Source organism: Manis pentadactyla, chromosome X, assembly GCF_030020395.1.
Source record: "Manis pentadactyla isolate mManPen7 chromosome X, mManPen7.hap1, whole genome shotgun sequence".
NCBI lineage: Eukaryota > Metazoa > Chordata > Mammalia > Pholidota > Manidae > Manis > Manis pentadactyla.
Window position 1 is genome coordinate 72358189 of NC_080038.1, and position 17931 is coordinate 72376119.

General features: G+C 36.7%; 1 long non-coding RNA gene across 3 annotated transcripts in view; it reads right to left on the minus strand.

Annotated features, from left to right (window-relative positions):
- Positions 1-305: 305 nt before the first annotated feature.
- Positions 306-17931, minus strand: part of LOC118934487 (uncharacterized) — a 63459-nt gene continuing 45833 nt past the window's right edge. For all 3 annotated transcript variants that reach the window (XR_005033488.2, XR_008995065.1, XR_008995064.1), the window contains 5 exons: positions 14942-15010; positions 14765-14859; positions 11599-11641; positions 3101-3241; positions 306-834 (listed from right to left, as the gene is read on the minus strand). This is a non-coding gene — a long non-coding RNA (uncharacterized LOC118934487). The remainder of the gene's footprint in view (positions 835-3100; positions 3242-11598; positions 11642-14764; positions 14860-14941; positions 15011-17931) is intronic.

Sequence of the window (17931 nt, forward strand, 5' to 3'; positions counted from 1 at the left end):
AGAAATGAGACACCACAGCGGGGTCTAAGCCTCTGCTTTCAAGGGCTGGTTCCCCATGTCTGCATCACTCCCCCAACTAATCCCGCTGAGAGGAGCACCCAGCATCCCAAGTGCACCAAGTCAGGGGAGATGTCCTGGGAGACTGGGTGAGGGACGTCTCCCCCACCGCAGGGCCAGGGGTGGGCTGGATGCCCACAGAGCATGGGCCGAATGCCCTAACCTGGACATAGCTATGATTTCGAATGGACCAGGTGAAATGGAGTTAGGGAGACAGACTGGGGGAAACTGGGGGACCCACCAGAAAATAGTCCACGCAGCGGAGAGAAGGCTGAGGTCCTGGGTCGGGGAAGGAGGGGGCAGGGCCACCGGTGGCCGGTCAGGGCCCTATGCTCATGCTCTTTCCCGGGATTTTGGCACCAAATGTAAGATAAATTCTAGCTAAAATAAGCAGGCAACCAGAGGCAACAAAGGGCCAGGTAGTTTATTTGAGTGCAGTTCCTGGGTGAGGTTTCCCAGTCTACAGAAATGGAGGCTGGGGAAGTCACACCCAGCAGGACAGGCAGCAAGTTTTTAAAGAAGGAAGGGGGAGGGAGAGCAAAGGTATACAGTGACATGAGGATTGGCTCGCCTAGGGTATGAGGGGGTTTCTCATTGGCTTTAAGCCAGGTATTGGACAGTTACCACTATTCTTCTAGCCTGGGGAGGGCTCTATTAGGAATGTTATCTGATCAGTTTCTGGAATGTTGTCAGACCGGAACCTGTTGGTCTCTTCACTTTGTTTGGTGAGGCCTGAGCTTGTCCAGCAGGCTCACCCCTTCCCCTGGTGCCTCCAGCCTTACAATAAACATATATGACATATAGTTAATTCATATATCAAGTTCATATCAATCAAGATAAAATCCGATTTCTACCTGTTCTGTGGAAGCAACATTTGTGGCAACAGAACCTGTCTGACCCTGTAGTCATTCCATATCAAGATCAAGGCTATAATTTAAAATTAGCATAAATGAATGTTAATATAGACCTTTTCCTCCTTATCTAATTATAATAAGAAATAAAAATAGCTTATTCCAAATTTAAATATTCCAGTTACCATTTTACCTTAAATAAAAACAAAACTGGTTCAGTTCTATAAATGCAAATAGAGCTTAAGCATCTTCTGAATGACCCTTAGGATAAATGAATTTACTAATTTTGAAGTGTTTTTGTTGATCCCTAATGATGATCCAGGTGGATAATCTTATGATAGTAAAGCTAATATAAGACAGGAAAATGATTTGGTCTAAACAAAAAACTAAAAACTAAAAACAATGGTTATCCAATGTATTGTTTACTGGAGATTACTACATGTCTCCTACTGTGAAGGAAAAATAAGACAGCCCCCAAAAAGATAAATCAGGCTTGACAAATGCAGCCTCAGGATATATATCTAACATTTGAGCTAACTTCAATTTCAATATGTAGCTCCTGAGTTACTCATAAGTAGGAATTATTACTTGCATCCACCTATACAACTGAGGATTAGAAAAGCTACATACACTTGCCCAAGAACACCCTAGTGATAGGATCTGAACCCAGGTTTGTTTGCATTCAAGGCCCACAATATTAACTCCATTTTAACTAATCCTCTAGGGTATGAACTCACCTTACTGCCCATCTCTAAGCCAGTATATGCTAACTCAGGGTTGGAAACACTACAGGGTATACAGTAACTTTTAAGAGTCACTAGGAGAGTCTATAGACAGATTGTTATTTCAAAAGTAAAGATGTGTATACTAAAAATTTGTTGAGGGAATCACATAGAGAATTTGGGTACTTAAACATCTTTAATGATGGGCTTCATTATTTCGACATCAATGGTTCTACCTATTTCTACTCCTCCAGTCATGACCCATTATTGACATACTAATCTCTATTGATTTTGGCCCCTCACCCCCAGGGAACATTTGACCATTGTCTAGAAGCATTTTTGACCACCATAACTGGGGGAAGGATGCTATTGGTATCTTGTGGGTAGAGGCCAGAAATGCTGCTAAATATCCCACAAATGCATAGGACAGCTCTCAGGATTATTTGGCCCAAAATATTAATAGTACTGAGGTTGATAAATCCTGATCTAAATATAATCAAAAGTTACCTATTGAACAGAGTTCCACTGTGGGTCAGCAAGGCTATAATGTGGCAATACTCACTTTATAAAACCTCCCTTGCTTTATTTCCAAGCTCAATCTTTTTATTTAGTCTGTGGTAGGAACAGAAATAAGTCCTTAGCCTACTATGAAGATGGAGTCTTCTGATACACAATATCTTGGTATCTTTGATAATACTTAACAAAAATCATCTTTCTTGCTACCTCCCTGTTGGTATATGGGCTATGTCAGGATACTAACAAAGTAAAACAGTATACAATCTAACCTCCAGTTCTCAAATATTGCAACCCTGATTTATTAACCAGTTTTTTTAACTGAAGTATAGTTGCTATATAATATTGATTTCAAGCATACAACAGCGATTGTACAGTTTAATCTACATTATTAAATGCTCACCCCAACTAGTGTAATTACTATCTGCCAACACAGAATGTTACAGAATTATTGACTATATTCTTTAGGCTGTACTTTCATTCCCATGACTAATTTATATAATAATTGAGATTTTATGCCTTTTTATCCTTCATCTATTAATCAGGTTTTAATGCAGTGATATCAGTGATCTAAATAGCTGATAAATTTAAGTGTTCATTCTAATCAGGTATTAGCTTAAATACCAGAATAATATCAACTCTGTTTTCCAATCTTGTCTTCCCAGGAGAAAATAATGCATTAACTCTAATATATTACTCTACCTTTGAAGATGAAGTATAAAAATATAGTATCACCAGTTTAAATCTTTCTTTGAAAAAATGTATTTTTAACCTTTACTATAATGTTCTCTTGAACTAAATAATATAACAGAGGATACTGATATAACATGACTTCTGTAGTAAAGGTATTAATTACCATGGTCAAATCATTCCCCTCAAACATGAAGGGCCTGAAATAAACAGCCTGTTAACAGACCCTATTTCTAACAGCAGTATCACAAAAGTCTCAATTTTTACCTTTATAAAACAAATGACCATCTTCAATAATGTCATCTTTTCAACCCCTTAAGACATTTTGCACATACTGCTCAGTTTGTATGACTTAAAGTGGGCTTTAGACTTAATGACCTGATGATAGCAGTGTTCTTCTAGAAGATCCTTAAAAAAAATCCAAACATTTGATATATACTGAACACAGAAGGTACTGATATGCCTCCCTCAATGAACTTCCTGATTTCTTTTTTTTCCAATGCTATATTTGATGCTCAATATCCTTTTTTTTTTTGAGAGGGCATCTCTCATATTTATTGATCAAATGGTTGTTAACAACAATAAAATTCTGTATAGGGGAATCAATGCACAATCATTAATCAACCCCAAGCCTAATTCTCAACAGTCTCAAATCTTCTGAAGCATAATGAACAAGTTCTTACATGGTGAACAAGTTCATACATAGTGAGTAAGTTCTTACATGGTGAACAGTTCAAGGGCAGTCTTATCACAGAAAATTCAGTTTTGATCACGCATCATGAACTATAAACAATCAGGTCAAATATGATTATTCGTTTGATTTTTATACTTGATTTATATGTGAATCAGAGATTTCTCCCTTATTATTATTATTTTTTAAATAAAATGCTGAAGTGGTAGCTAGATGCAAGATAAAGGTAGAAAACATAATTTAGTGCTGTAAGAGGACAAATGTAGATGATTAGGTGTGTGCCTATAGACTAAGTATTAATCCAAGCTAGACAAAGGCAACAAAATATCCACAGATGCAGAAGATTTCTCTCAAAACAGGGGGGTGAGGTTCTAAGCCTCACCTCTGTTGATCCCCAATTTCTCACCTGAAGGCCCCCCTGCAACTGTGCCTATCTTAGGTTGTTCCTCCCTTGAGGAATCTTACCCGTCTCTGGCTAACCAGTCATCTTCCGGGACCATACAGGGAAATGTAAAGTTGGTAAGTGAGAGAGAAGCAATATTGTTTGAAAAGGTTAGCTTTTTACTTCTTTGCAGATTTATGCCCTGTGGCTTCTATGCCAAGCATTTGTCTTGAGGTATCTTTACCACCTGGAAGAATTATGATACTTGGTAATTTCGGTATGAGGCATGAATTCTACTAAAGGGTTGTAATTAGGAAGGAAGAAGAAAAGCTATAGAAGTAGAAGATGGAAGAAAACATGGGAAGATTGATTATTTCTTCGACAGATCTTCTTGTAGAGTAACATAAGCATGTATAGGTTTTAAACTACTAATTAAATTGCATTAACACATTGACATAATAGGAATACAGCTACATAACAAAAGCAGACCTACAATTACCAGCCATATCCAGTGAAACCAAGAAAACCAGTTAGGCACCCTAGGCATTTGTGAAAACTTATCAATGATATGATGGATATTGTCTAACTGAATTTGAATAGATTGAGAAAAATTAGACAAATTAAAACAACACATTCCTGGGAACTGTTCACATCCCATATGTTCTTTTAACAGTAGATAGTCTATAGTCGCAAGATTTTGGAGCGCTGCATCTTGCACTTCTCCTAATTCTTGGTTGAGTTCCAACAGTATAGATCCAGTCAAATTTGTTGCTTCACTGTATGCACAGGCCAGCTTAGATATCTCCTTCTTCATTCCAATGGCAAGTCCAGGAACCAGTGGGATGAATGCAGCTACAACTGCAACAGCGCCAGGATCTTTGTTGAAATTTTTTGATGATCATCTTCTGGAATGACTCTTCCAGAGAATGTTGATGTTGGAAGTTCTTCTTAATATCATATCTTAATTCGTTTTCTGGGTAGTCAAATTAGGCTTTGATCCTCTGTATAAACACAAACAAACCCTTTACCCACACTTTGATATGACCTTTATACCATTGTGAAGAACTTATTGGAGATCACCACACAGGAACTTTTTTTTTTTTTGAGAGAGAAAGGAATATTATCAGAAAAATGTACTTCCATAGCTGATAATCTGAAACACTTTAAATGATCAAAATTAAGGATATGTAAACCATGCATTAATCGTTGATATGCAGTTAGTTTTGTCCTATCAGGGAGTAATCCCCCATTTCTTTCTCTTTTTTTTTTGTTATCATTAATCTACAGTTACATGAAGAATATTATGTTTAGGAGGCTCTCCCCTATACCAGGTCTCCCCCACAAACCCCATTACAGTCACTGTCCGTCAGCACAGCAAAATGTTGCAGAATCACTACTTGTCTTCTCTGTGTGTACAGCCCTCCCCTTTCTCCCACCCACCCCCATTATGCATGCTAATCATAACACCCCTTTCTTCTCCCCCACCCGTTTTCCCTCCCTACCCACCCATCCTCGCCAGTCCCTTTCCCTTGGGTACCTGTTAGTCCATTCCTTGGTTCTGTGATTCTGCTGTTGTTTAGTTCCTTCAGTTTTTCCTTTGTTCTTATACTCCACAGATGAGTGAAATCATTTGGTATTTCTCTTTCTCCACTTGGCTTATTTCACTGAGCATAATACCCTCTAGCTCCATCCATGTTGTTGCAAATGTTAGGATTTGTTTTCTTCTTATGGCTGAATAATATTCCATCGTGTATACATACCACATCTTCTTTATGCATTCATCTACTGATGGACACTTAGGTTGTTTCCAATTCTTGGCTATTGTAAATAGTGCTGCGATAAACATAGGGGTGCATCTGTCTTTTTCAAACTTGAGTGCTGCATCCTTAGGGTAAATACCTAGGAGTGGAATTCCTGGGTCAAATGGTAAGTCTATTTTGAGCATTTTGAGGAATCTCCATATTGCTTTCCACAACGGTTGAACTAATTTACATTCCCACCAGCAGTGTAGGAGGGTTCCTCTTTCTCCACAACCTCGCCAACATTTGTTTTTGTTTGTCTTTCGGATGGTTAGCCAATCTTACTGGTGTGAGCTGATACCTCATCGTGGTTTTAATTTGCATTTCTCTGATAATTAGCGATGTGGAGCATCTTTTCATGGGTCTGTTGGCCATCTGAGTTTCTTTTTCGGAGAACTGTCTGTTCAGTTCCTCTGCCCATTTTCTAATTGGATTATTTGTTTTTTGTTTGTTGAGTTGGGTGAGCTCTTTATATATTTAGGATGTCAAGCCTTTATCAGATCTGTCATTTACAAATATATTCTCCCATACTGTAGGGTACTTTTTGTTCTATTGATGGTGTCTTTTGCTGTACAGAAGCTTTTCAGCTTCATATACTCCCACCTGTTCATTTTTGCTTTTGTTTTCCTTGCCTGGGGAGATATGTTCAAGAAGAGGTCACTCATGTTTATGTCTAAGAGATTTTTGCCTATGTTTTCTTCTAAGAGTTTTATGGTTTCATGACTTACATTCAGGTCTTTGATCCATTTCAAATTTACTTTTGTGTATGGGGTTAGACAATGGTCCGGTTTCATTCTCTTACATGTAGCTGTCCAGTTTTGCCAGCACCATCTGTTGAAGAGACTGTCATTTCCCCATTGTATGTCCATGGCTCCTTTATCAAATGTTAATCGACCATATATGTTTGGGAAAATGTCTGGAGTCTCTAATCTGTTCCACTGGTCTGTGGCTCTGTTCCTGTGCCAGTACCAAATTGTCTTGATTATTATGGCATTGTAGTAGAGCTTGAAGTTGGGGAGTGAGATCCTCCCCTACTTTATTCTTCTTTCTCAGGATTGCTTTGGCTATTCGGGGTCCTTGGTGTTTCCATATGAATTTTTGAACTACTTTCTCCAGTTCGTTGAAGAATGTTGCTGGCAATTAATAGAGATTGCATCAAATCTGAATATTGCTTTGGGCAGGATGGCCATTTTGATGATATTAATTCTTCCTATTCATGAGCATGGGATGAGTTGCCATTTGTTAGTGTCCCCTATAATTTCTATTAAGAGTGACTTGCAGTTTTCAGGGCATAGGTCTTTCACTTCTTTGGTTAGGTTTATTCCTAGGTATTTTATTCTTTTGATGCAATTGTGAATGGAGTGGTTTTCCTGATTTCTCTATTGGTTTATTGTTAGTGTATAGGAAAGCCACAGATTTCTGTGTGTTAATTTTGTATCCTGCAATGTTGCTGTATTCCGATATCAGTTCAAGTAGTTTTGGAGTGGAGTCTTTAGGGTTTTTTATGTACAATATCATGTCATCTGCAAATAGTGACAGTTTAACTTCTTCTTTACCAATCTGGATTTCTTGTATTTCTTTGTTTTGTCTGATTGCCATGGCTAGGACCTCCAATACTATGTTAAATAACAGTGGGGAGAGTGGGTATCCCTGTCTTGTTCTCAATCTCAGAGGAAAAGTTTTCAGCTTCTCGCTGTTCAGGATAATGTTAGCTGTAGGTTTATCATATATGACCTTTATTATGTTGAGATACTTGCCCTCTATACCCATTTTGCTGAGAGTTTTTACCATGAATGGATGTTGCATTCTGTCAAATGCTTTTTCAGCATCTATGAAGATGATCATGTCTTTTTTGTCTTTCTTTTTGTTGATGTGGTGGATGATGTTGATGGATTTTAGAAGGTTGTACCATCCTTGCATCCCTGGTATGAATTCCACTTGGTCATGGTGTGTGATCCTTTTGATGTATTTTTGAATTCGGTTTGCTAATATTTTGTTGAGTATTTTTGCACCTACGTTCACCTGGGTTATTGGTCTGTAATTTTCTTTTTTGGTGGGGTCTTTTCCTGGTTTTGGTATTAGGGTGATGTTGGCTTCATAGAATGAGTTTGGGAGTATTCCCTCCTCTTCTATTTTTTGGAAAACTTTAAAAAGAATGGATATTATGTCTTCTCTGTATGTCTGACAAAATTCCGAGGTAAATCCGTCTGGCCCGGGGGTTTTGTTCTTGGGTAGTTTTTTGATTACCGTTTCAATTTCTTTGCTCGTAATTGGTTTGTTTAACTTTTGTGTTTCTTCCTTGGTCAGTCTTGGAAGGTTGTATTTTTCTAGGAAGTTGTCCATTTCTTCTAGGTTTTCCCCCTTGTTAGCATATAGGTTTTTATAGTAGTGTTTAATAATTCTTTGTATTTCTGTGGAGTCTGTCATGATTTTTCCATTCTCATTTCTGATTCTGTTGATGTGTGTTGATTCTCTTTTTCTCTTAATAAGTTTGGCTAGAGGCTTATCTATTCTGGTTATTTTCTCAAAAAACCAGCTCTTGGTTTCATTGATTTTTTTCTATTGTTTTATTCTTCTCAATTTTGTTTATTTCTTCTCTGATCTTTATTACGTCCCTCCTTCTGCTGACTTTAGGCCTCATTTGTTCTTCTTTTTCCAGTTTCGATAATTGTGATGTTAGACTATTCATTTGGGGTTGATCTTCCTTCTTCAAGTGTGCCTGGATCGCTATATACTTTCCTCTTAAGACTGCTTTTGCTGCGTCCCACAGAAGTTGGTACTTTGTGTTGTTTTTGTCATTTGTTTCCATATATTCCTTTATCTCTATTTTAATTTGTTCATTGATCCATTGATTATTTAGGAGCATGTTGTTAAGCCTCCATGTGTTTGTGAGTCTTTTTGCTTTCTTTGTAGAAATTATTTCTAGTTTTATACCTTTGTGGTCTGAAAAGTTGGTTGGTAGAATTTCAATCTTTTGGAATTTATTGACGCTCTTCTTATGGCCTACTATGTGGTCTATTCTGGAGAATGTTCCATATGCACTTGATAATAATGTATATCCTGTTGCTTTTGGATGTAGGGTTCTATAGATGTCTATTAGGTCCATCTGTTCTAGTGTGTTTTTCATTGCCTCCGTGTCCTTACTTATTTTCCGCCCAGTGGATCTATCCTTTGGGTTGAGTGGCATGTTGAAGTCTCCTAAAATAAATGCATTGCATTCTATATCCCCCTTTAGTTCTGTTAGTATTTGTTTCACATATGCTGGTGCTCCTGTGTTGGGTGCATATATATTTAGAATGGTTATATCCTCTTGTTGGACTGAGCTCTTTATCATTATGTAATGTCCTTCTTTATCTCTTGTAACTTTCTTTGTTTTGAAGTCTATTTTGTCTGATATTAGTACTGCAACCCCTGCTTTCTTCTCTCTGTTGTTTGCCTGAAATATGTTTTTACATCCCTTGACTTTTAGTCTGTGCATGTCTTTGGATTTGAGGTGAGTTTCTCGTGAGCAGCGTATAGATGAGTCTTGCTTTTTTATCCATTCTATTACTCTGTGTCTTTTGATTGGTGCATTCAGTCCATTTACATTTAGGGTGACTATTGAAAGATATGTACTTATTTCCATTTGCAGGCTTTATATTCGTGGTTACCAAAGGTTCAAGGTTAGTCTCTTTAGTATCTTACTGCCTAACTTAGCTCGCTTATTGAGCTGTTATATACACTGTCTGGAGATTCTTTTCTTCTGTCCCTTCTTATTCCTCCTCCTCCATTCTTTATATATTGGTTGTTTTATTCTGCACTCTTTCGTGTTTCCTTTAACTGCTTTTAGTGGGTAGTTGATTTTACTTTTTTCATGTAGTTAATATTTGGTTGGTTTTCTTTCTTTGCTATGATTTTATTTTCTCTGGTGACATCTGTTTAGTCTTAGGAGTGCTCCCATCTAGAACAGTCCCTCTTAAATACCCTGTAGAGGTGGTTTGTGGGAGGCAAATTCCCTCAACTTTTGCTTGTCTGGGAATTGTTTAATCCCTCCTTCATATTTAAATAATAATCGTGCTGGATACAGTATCCTTGGTTCAAGGCCCTTCTGTTTCATTGCCTTAAATATATCATGCCACTTTCTTCTAGCCTGTAAGGTTTCTGTCGAGAAGTCTGATGATAGCCTGATGGGTTTTCCTTTATAGGTGACCTTTTTCTCTCTAGCTGCCTTTAAAACTCTTTCCTTGTCCTTGATCTTTGCCATTTTAATTATTATGTGTCTTGGTGTTGACCTCCTTGGGTCCTTTCTGTTGGGAGTTCTGTGTATTTCTGTGGTCTGTTTGATTATTTCCTCCCCCATTTTCTGGAAGTTTTCAGCAATTATTTCTTCAAAGACACTTTCTATCCCTTTTTCTCTCTCTTCTTCTTCTGGTACCCCTATAATGTGGGTATTGTTCCTTTTTGATTGGTCACAGAGTTCTCTTAATATTGTTTCATTCCTGGAGATCCTTTTATCTCTCTCTGCATCAGCTTCTATGCGTTCCTGTTCTCTGGTTTCTATTCCATCAATGGCCTCTTGCATCTTATCCATTCTGCTCATAATTCCTTACAGAGTTTGTTTCACTTCTGTAATCTCTTTCTGGGCATCTGTAATCTCCCTCCGGACTTCATCCCTTAGCTCTTGTATATTTCTCTGCATCTCTGTCAGCATGTTTATGATTTTTATTTTGAATTCTTTTTCAGGAAGTCTGGTTAGGCCTGTCTCCTTCTCTGGTGTCGTCTCTGTGATCTTTGTCTGCCTGAAATTTTACCTTTTCATGGCGATAGAGATAGTTCGCAGAGCTGGCACGAGTGACAGCTGGAAGAACTTTCCTTCTTGTTGGTTTGTGGCCTTCCTCTCCTGGGAGAACACTGACCTCTAGTGCCTTGTGCTGGGCAGCTGCGTGCAGACAGGGCTTCTGATTCCTGCCCAGCTACTATGGAGTTTATCTCTGCTGTTGCTGTGGGTGTGGCCTGCCTCGGGCCTCTGCTCCAATATGGTGGAGCCATGTTGGAGGGGGAGCTGCCAGGAGGCTATTTATCTCTGTGACAGGCCTCCATGCTCCCTGCTGCCCAGGGGGTTAGAGTGCCCAGCGTTCCCCAGATTCCCTGCTGCTGGACTAAGTGTCCCAGGACACTTCCATCTGGCTGTGAGGTCCCTGAACCTTTAAAACTTCCAAAAAGCACTCACTTTTCTTTGTCCCCAGGGCGCCAGCCGCAGGGACCCACTCACAGGTCTTACTGTCCTGTTTCCCTAGTATCCAGGAACCCACGCATGTACTGTGTCTGCGCTCTAGTCCGGATGGCTAGGGCTGGGTGTTTAGCAGTCCTGGGCTCCCTCTCCCTCCCCGCACAGACTCCTCTCCTCCCGCCCGGAGCTGTGGTGTGGGGAGCTCAGGTCTCGCCGGGCTGGGGCTTGTATCTTATCCCCTTCGCGAGGCACTGGGTTCTCGCAGGTGTGGATGTGGTCTGGATGTTGTCCTGTGTCTTCTGGTCTCTCTTCTAGGAAGAGTTGTCTTTGTTATATTTTCATAAATATATGTGGCTTTGGGAGGAGATTTCTGCTGCTCCACTCACACCGCCATCTTGGCTCCACGTCTCGAACTTCCTCATTTCTTATCACACACTAAATGAAGACATCTAAAAGATTTTTAAGAAAATACAAGGGTGATATAAACAAAGTCACATTTTTATGAGCATTCAAAAAAGTGGATGACTGTTCCAAAGGTCTTCTCAACACTAAATTCTAGGGTCAAAAACCTAACTCTGACCATTGGTGGTAAAGGCAAATATTTTTATCCATATTACATAATTTTTAGGACCTCTACATATTAAAACATAAGATTATCCAAAAAATGCCTGAATAATTTCTTACCCTGCTTATCTGCCATTTCTTGAAGCAGCATATCCACCTGGATCTAGAATAAGAAAATGAGAATTCCTATTTTAATGGCATTTGCTTTTCGGGTGGTTTTTGTTTCTAATTTTGCTTTAAAAAGGAACTAGTTTACAATTTTCAAAAGCAAGCTTTTTAAATATATATATATATCTTTTTACCACCAGAGGGAGCTCAATTATTTCAGAAAATGATTTATTTTTGAATAATGTTAAATTATAAAGCCTTAAACAATGAGGTTATATGAAAAATGTTAGCAGTGATATTCACATGTAATTTGAATCTGAGTAATATAGCTCTTTAATGAAGTGAACCTATTTATAAAGCTGTTCTAAACCTCTCTACTTATATTTCAAGTGATAGATTTAAACTTGATTTATCATAATCGTTCTAACTGATGCAAATCTGATATTAAGGATTACTCTTTAAAAATATCTAGAAGTAAATAAAAGTATTGATATTTTACTACAGTACAGTTCTCAGGAATAGAGTCTGATTGATCAAAATACTCTTGTTTTTAACTTAGTTGCTGAAAATATTCTGAACATAGAGATGGGAGTTCTAAGATGTAGTCCCAGCTCTACCATTAACAAGGTTTATGCTTTTAAGCAAATCACTAACCTTGCTGTTGGGTCTTAGTTTCTCTTGTTCTTTTTTATTCACTTTAAATGTATTTCCAAAATACAGAAAATGCAGAAAATAACAGATCAAATACTTTTGAGCATTTACATTTTACTGTCTTTATATCTGAAATAGCATTGTGTGCTTTTAAAACTTACTTAAGTGGTATGATACTATATACACTATTCTGCAAATTGCTTTTCTCATTCAACCTTGTTAGATCTGATTATATTGAGATCTAGAGATCTAGTTTATTCACCCCCTCTTGTATAATACTGTAATACAGTAAAATACTCAGTTTTACTTACCAATTTTATTTCTGGACATTTAGATTTTTCCCCCTAATTTCTCCCAATTATAGACAATGGTGCAATGAACATTCTCATGCCTAGGTATCTTTGTACCATCACATAGGCATTTCTTTGTGTGTAAATTTGGAAGTACAAGTTCTAGGTTATAGGCTACATGCATTTTACATACTCTGATTTATTCAACAAATATTGAGCACCTACTTTATGCCAGATATCATTTTAAGTCCTAGCGATGCATCAGTATTATATTAGATGATATGTACTATAGACAAAAATAAAGCAGGGATGGTAGACAGGGAATACAGGGTATGGTGGGTGTGTGCTTGATGTACTTTTAAGTAGGATGTTCAGGGAAGAACTCACTGAGAAAATGATACTTAAAGAACTGATGGAAAGGGGCAGTGGGCAATGAGGATGACTGCAAGATGGAGAAAGCACATTTAGACAGACAAAAGTCCAAGTGGAATGGTTTTGAGACAAATATGTACTTGGTGTGTTTAAGAAATAACAAAGAGGCCTAGGCTGAGTGCCTCAGTAGAATGATTAACAGGAATAGGAGATGAGGTACAGGAAACACGATGAAGCAGATCCTATAGGCCATTGTAAATAATTTGGTTTTTATTTTGAGGGAGATGTGGAGCCATTGGAGGGATCTGAGCAGAAAAAATGACATGATATGACTCATTTAAAAAAGAATCACTCTGGCTGCTATATTAAGAAAAGACTAGACAAATTGCTTTTCTAAAGTGGATATACCAATTTAAATTCTAATTACTCATTAGCAGGACATGAGAATGTGGTCAGCTAAGTGTGTTCAACTAGATCCCTCTCCATTTCTGTTTTAAGTTTTGGTTGAGTTTTTATGAAGAATGTTTTGTACATAGTTGAATGTTCCCAACTCCTAGCACAATACCTGAAACAAAGTGTTCAGCAAATGTTGGTTGAATGAATCTCAAGATATTTGAGAGGCAAAGGCATTTAGATATCAAATTCAATCCCTACAATGCGTAGTTAAGGAAACTGAGGCCAAAGGTTGTATCTTAAGGTCCCAAAGTTAATTAGTGGCAGAGTGAGGATTGGAGATCCAAGTGTCGTAACTTCAAGTCATTTTTTTTTCCAAATCACTTGTTTCCTAAACTTGACCAACAAAAAATCACCTAGGGATCAGGTAATGAGCTTGAGTAAGAATCAGAAACTCTAGGACAGTGCTTCTCAGACTTGGTGCATAAAAATTACTTAGGGAACTTGTTAAAATGATTTTGATTCAATGTCTATGGATGTGGTCTGAATTCTGCATTCCTAATGAGCTCCCAGATGATACAGATGTTCCTGATTCTTGCACCACTCTGCAGAGCAAGGCTCTGGAGGAGGTATAAAAGTAATGGTTTAAATATATGCTCACTATTAGACATACACATGATTCTTTCTTAATTAGAATATCTGAGTATGAGCTTGTACTCTCATTATTTACCTCTTTGTGAAAACAGTTATCGCCAGTAAAATTCTGATGGACAGCTGCTAATTCATTTCTAATTTACTTTGTAAATTTTATTTTTTCCATATTAGCATCCAAAGTATTGAAAACAAGTTATTTGTTCATTTGATAGTGTTGTGATATGTGTTAGACTGAAAGATGATAATGAAGAAAATTTCTATCTGAATAAATTTCACAAAACTTTGTTTCTGGCTTGTGTCATATACAAACCATTTCAAATTTTAATTTCTCTGTAGCACATCTCGAAGTTGCAGGTTTAGAAAACATCCTAGTTTTTTGAAAACCAGTTGTTCTTGTAATTTACTATTTGTTCATCTGTGATTTGTACATAAATAACACACCTCAGTAGGTAGGAAGCAAAGAATATTTGTAATGAAATGAATTAGCTGAAGTTTAGGATAATACCTAATACCCATTGGCCTTACTGAGCCTCTAGTGCAATGCCTTCATTAATAAGGACTACTGACAGCAAGGAAGAACCAAGTTCCAGACTCCCCAGACATGGGACCTAGTATAATTCTCTATCAAAACAATATAGAGAATGTCGTCTTCCAAAATATCAAGAATCCAGGGGCAGAACATAATTTCCTACTTGCATTTTGAGGACATGCCATGTTTACTTCACATTTTATAGATAGATGATTTAGACTCAAAAAGCCATTGTATTTTCAAGTTGGATAATTTTTAAAAGTTATTCTAAGTAGAGAATTATTCTCACTTGTGATGGTGTTAGGGTTGTAGTGGTACTCATTGTGTCTTCCATTTGTTGTATTTGAACATACAGTGTTTCAAATTTGTCCACCAGGGCAGAATCTGTAACAAAAAATATGGTCATGACAAAAACTTACACTGAAAAGGTGCTTTCTGAATATCAAATTATTATTTTTTCTTTTACCTTTTCAAGGTTCATACTCCTCAGTGTAGCATCCATAGACTTAATTACACCTGCCATGGACTTGGTTACCTACTGGGAGTAAAAAAAAGATAGAGTATCTTTATAAGTAATCACAAAATTTATGTAATTGTTTAAGTGTACAGAACAGCTTATGAAATTTGTCCACCCTTTCCTTAACAGTAAAACTATACAGTATGTATTTGTGGTCTAGAAATTGACTATTTTACCTTTGACTCTCCATTGAAAGACAGCTAATTATACCTCAGTTTAAAAGCCACAGTCCAAATCATATTCCTTAATAAGTACTTTGTGTCTGTCCTACCCATGTAGGCCTTCACCAGCATCCTACAGCACTTTTTTGCAATAGATTTGGATTTCTGACAACTCTTAATATTCTCCTTAAACTTAAATCAAGAGTTTCTATTATTTACAGATATTAAACCTTACTTTGCCATTGTTACTGCAGTTTGAACTCTCGCTGCCACGGCACCCATCCTAGCGCTCACTCTCAAAACATTAATTATGTGGTTCTTCTAGGGGATTGCATTATCAGCATGTATTCTTGCAACCTCTCTATTGCCATTCTAAATAGCCTGTATTAAACAGAGTAAAAGTAAACAGTGGTGAAGACAATGAGCAAAAGTAAATCGTGGCAAAAAAAGGGAAGAAAACACAGATCATTAAAAAAAAGGCAAACAACCCCAAATTAAATGATTTTTAATAATATTTAAGAACTTTTACAATTATATTTTTAGGAAATAAAAGAATTTATAGTTCTATAATATATAATTATGATTAGAAAATATATGCTAATATTTTAAGAACATAAAATTTAAAAAACTTTCCATAATTTTATCATTGAGCTATTGCCACTGTAAATATTTTAGTATATAATATTCCAAGTAAATAAACCAATTTACAACATAAATTTATATAGAAGTGCATGCATAGAGAATACTGTTTACTCACCTAATAATTAAAAAAATATTTTTTGGTCAATAAATATATAAATACATCATTTCTAAAGCCTTTGTTTTATGATGGACCATTCACCAAGGTTTTTCCCCTGTGTAGTTCAAACACTACTGATAGCACATAAAATGATTTTAGATGTTAAAAAGACCTAAGTATCTTCATTTTAATTATGTATTTATTTAAAAATATATTTAAAATTCATGTAACTAGTATAGATCCATGCTTTTTCTGATGTAATAGCTTAGGCCAGGGCTATATTTAAAAGTCATTTTAAGAAAAATATTAAGTAGTTCAGATGATCCTCCAATACAACAAAACTGAGAAATTATACAAGTGACTAAAATTTGAGAACACAGATCAATTAAGATCCCTGATGGTTGGTATTTGGTTAGTTTCCAATTCTTCAGTAACGTAAACACCAATGTGTAAAATATACTCACATGTGCAACCTCATTTTCCAAGTTTTTTTCTGTAGTTAACATCCACAAACATAGTTACAAGTTCTTTTTCTCGGCATAAGAACTTTTTCAGATCTACTCTCAGCAGCTTCCAAATATACAATACAGTATTAGTAACTATAGTCATCATGCTGTACATTACATCCCCAGGACTTATAACTTGAATTTGGTACCTTTTGACTACCTTCACCCATTTCATTCCTCTACCCTTGTCCCTCCCACATACCTGTCACCTCTGGCAACCATCAATCTGTTCTCTTTATGAGTTTTTGTTTTTTTAAGATTTCATATAAACATAAGTGAGATTGTGTGGTATTTGCCTTCCTCTGTCTGACTTAATGTCACTTAGAATAAGGGCCTCAAGGTCCATTCATGTTGTTGCAAATGGTAGGACTTCATTCTTTTTATAGCTGAATAATATTCCATTGTATATATATATATTTCACATTTTCTTCACCCATTCATCAATCAATGGACACTTAGGTTTCAATGTTTTGGTATCTGTAAATAATGCTGCAATGAACATGAGAATGCCAATATCATTCTGAGTTTGTGTTTTCATTTTCTTCAGATAAATACCCCAACGGGGAATTGCTGGATCATACAGTAGCTCTATTTTTAATTTTGGGGGAACCTCCATTATGTTTCCATACTGGCTGCACCAATTTACATTCCCAGCAATGGTGCACAAAGGCTCCCATTTTTCCACATCCTTCCCAACATTTGTTGCTTCTTGTCTTTTTGATGACAGTCATTTTAACAGGTATGAAGTAATAGCTGTAGTGGTTTTGATTTGTATTTCCCTAATAAGTAATGTTGAAAACCTTTTCATGTATATGTTGGCCATCTGTATGTTTTTTTCATCAGATGCTCTGTTCATTTTTTAATCAGATTGTTTTGCTATTGAGTTATATGAGTTCTTTACATATTTTGGATATTAACCTCTTATTAGAAATACAACAGATTTTTGTATTTTGAGTTTTTTCATCCTGAAAATTTATTGAATTTATTAGTTCTAACAGGCTTTGAGTGGTGTCTTTAGGATCTTCTAAATATAATATATCATCAACAAATAGAGACAGTTTTACTGTCAAATGTGATTTGGATACCTTTTATTTTCTTTGTCTGACTGCAGTGGCGAGGACTTCCAGTACTATGTAGAGTAAAACCTGTGTGAGTAGGCACACTTGTCTTATTCCTGATTTTCAGCATTTTACCATTGAGTGTGATGTTAGCTGTGGGTAATTATATATGGTCCTTATTATGTTGAGGTATATTCCCTCTACAGCTGCTTTACTAAGAGTTGTAATCATTAATGGATGTTGAATTTTGCCACATGCTTTTCCTGTTTATATGGAGATCATATGCTTTTTATCCTTCATTTTATTAATGTTGTGTATAATACTGATTGATCTGTGGGTATTAAGCAATCCTTGCACCTCTGTAATAAATCCCATTTTAACATGATGTATAGTCCTTTGACTGTGTCACTGAATTTGGTTTGCTAGTATTTTGTTGAGGATTTTGCATCTATGCTCATCAGGGATACTAGCCTAT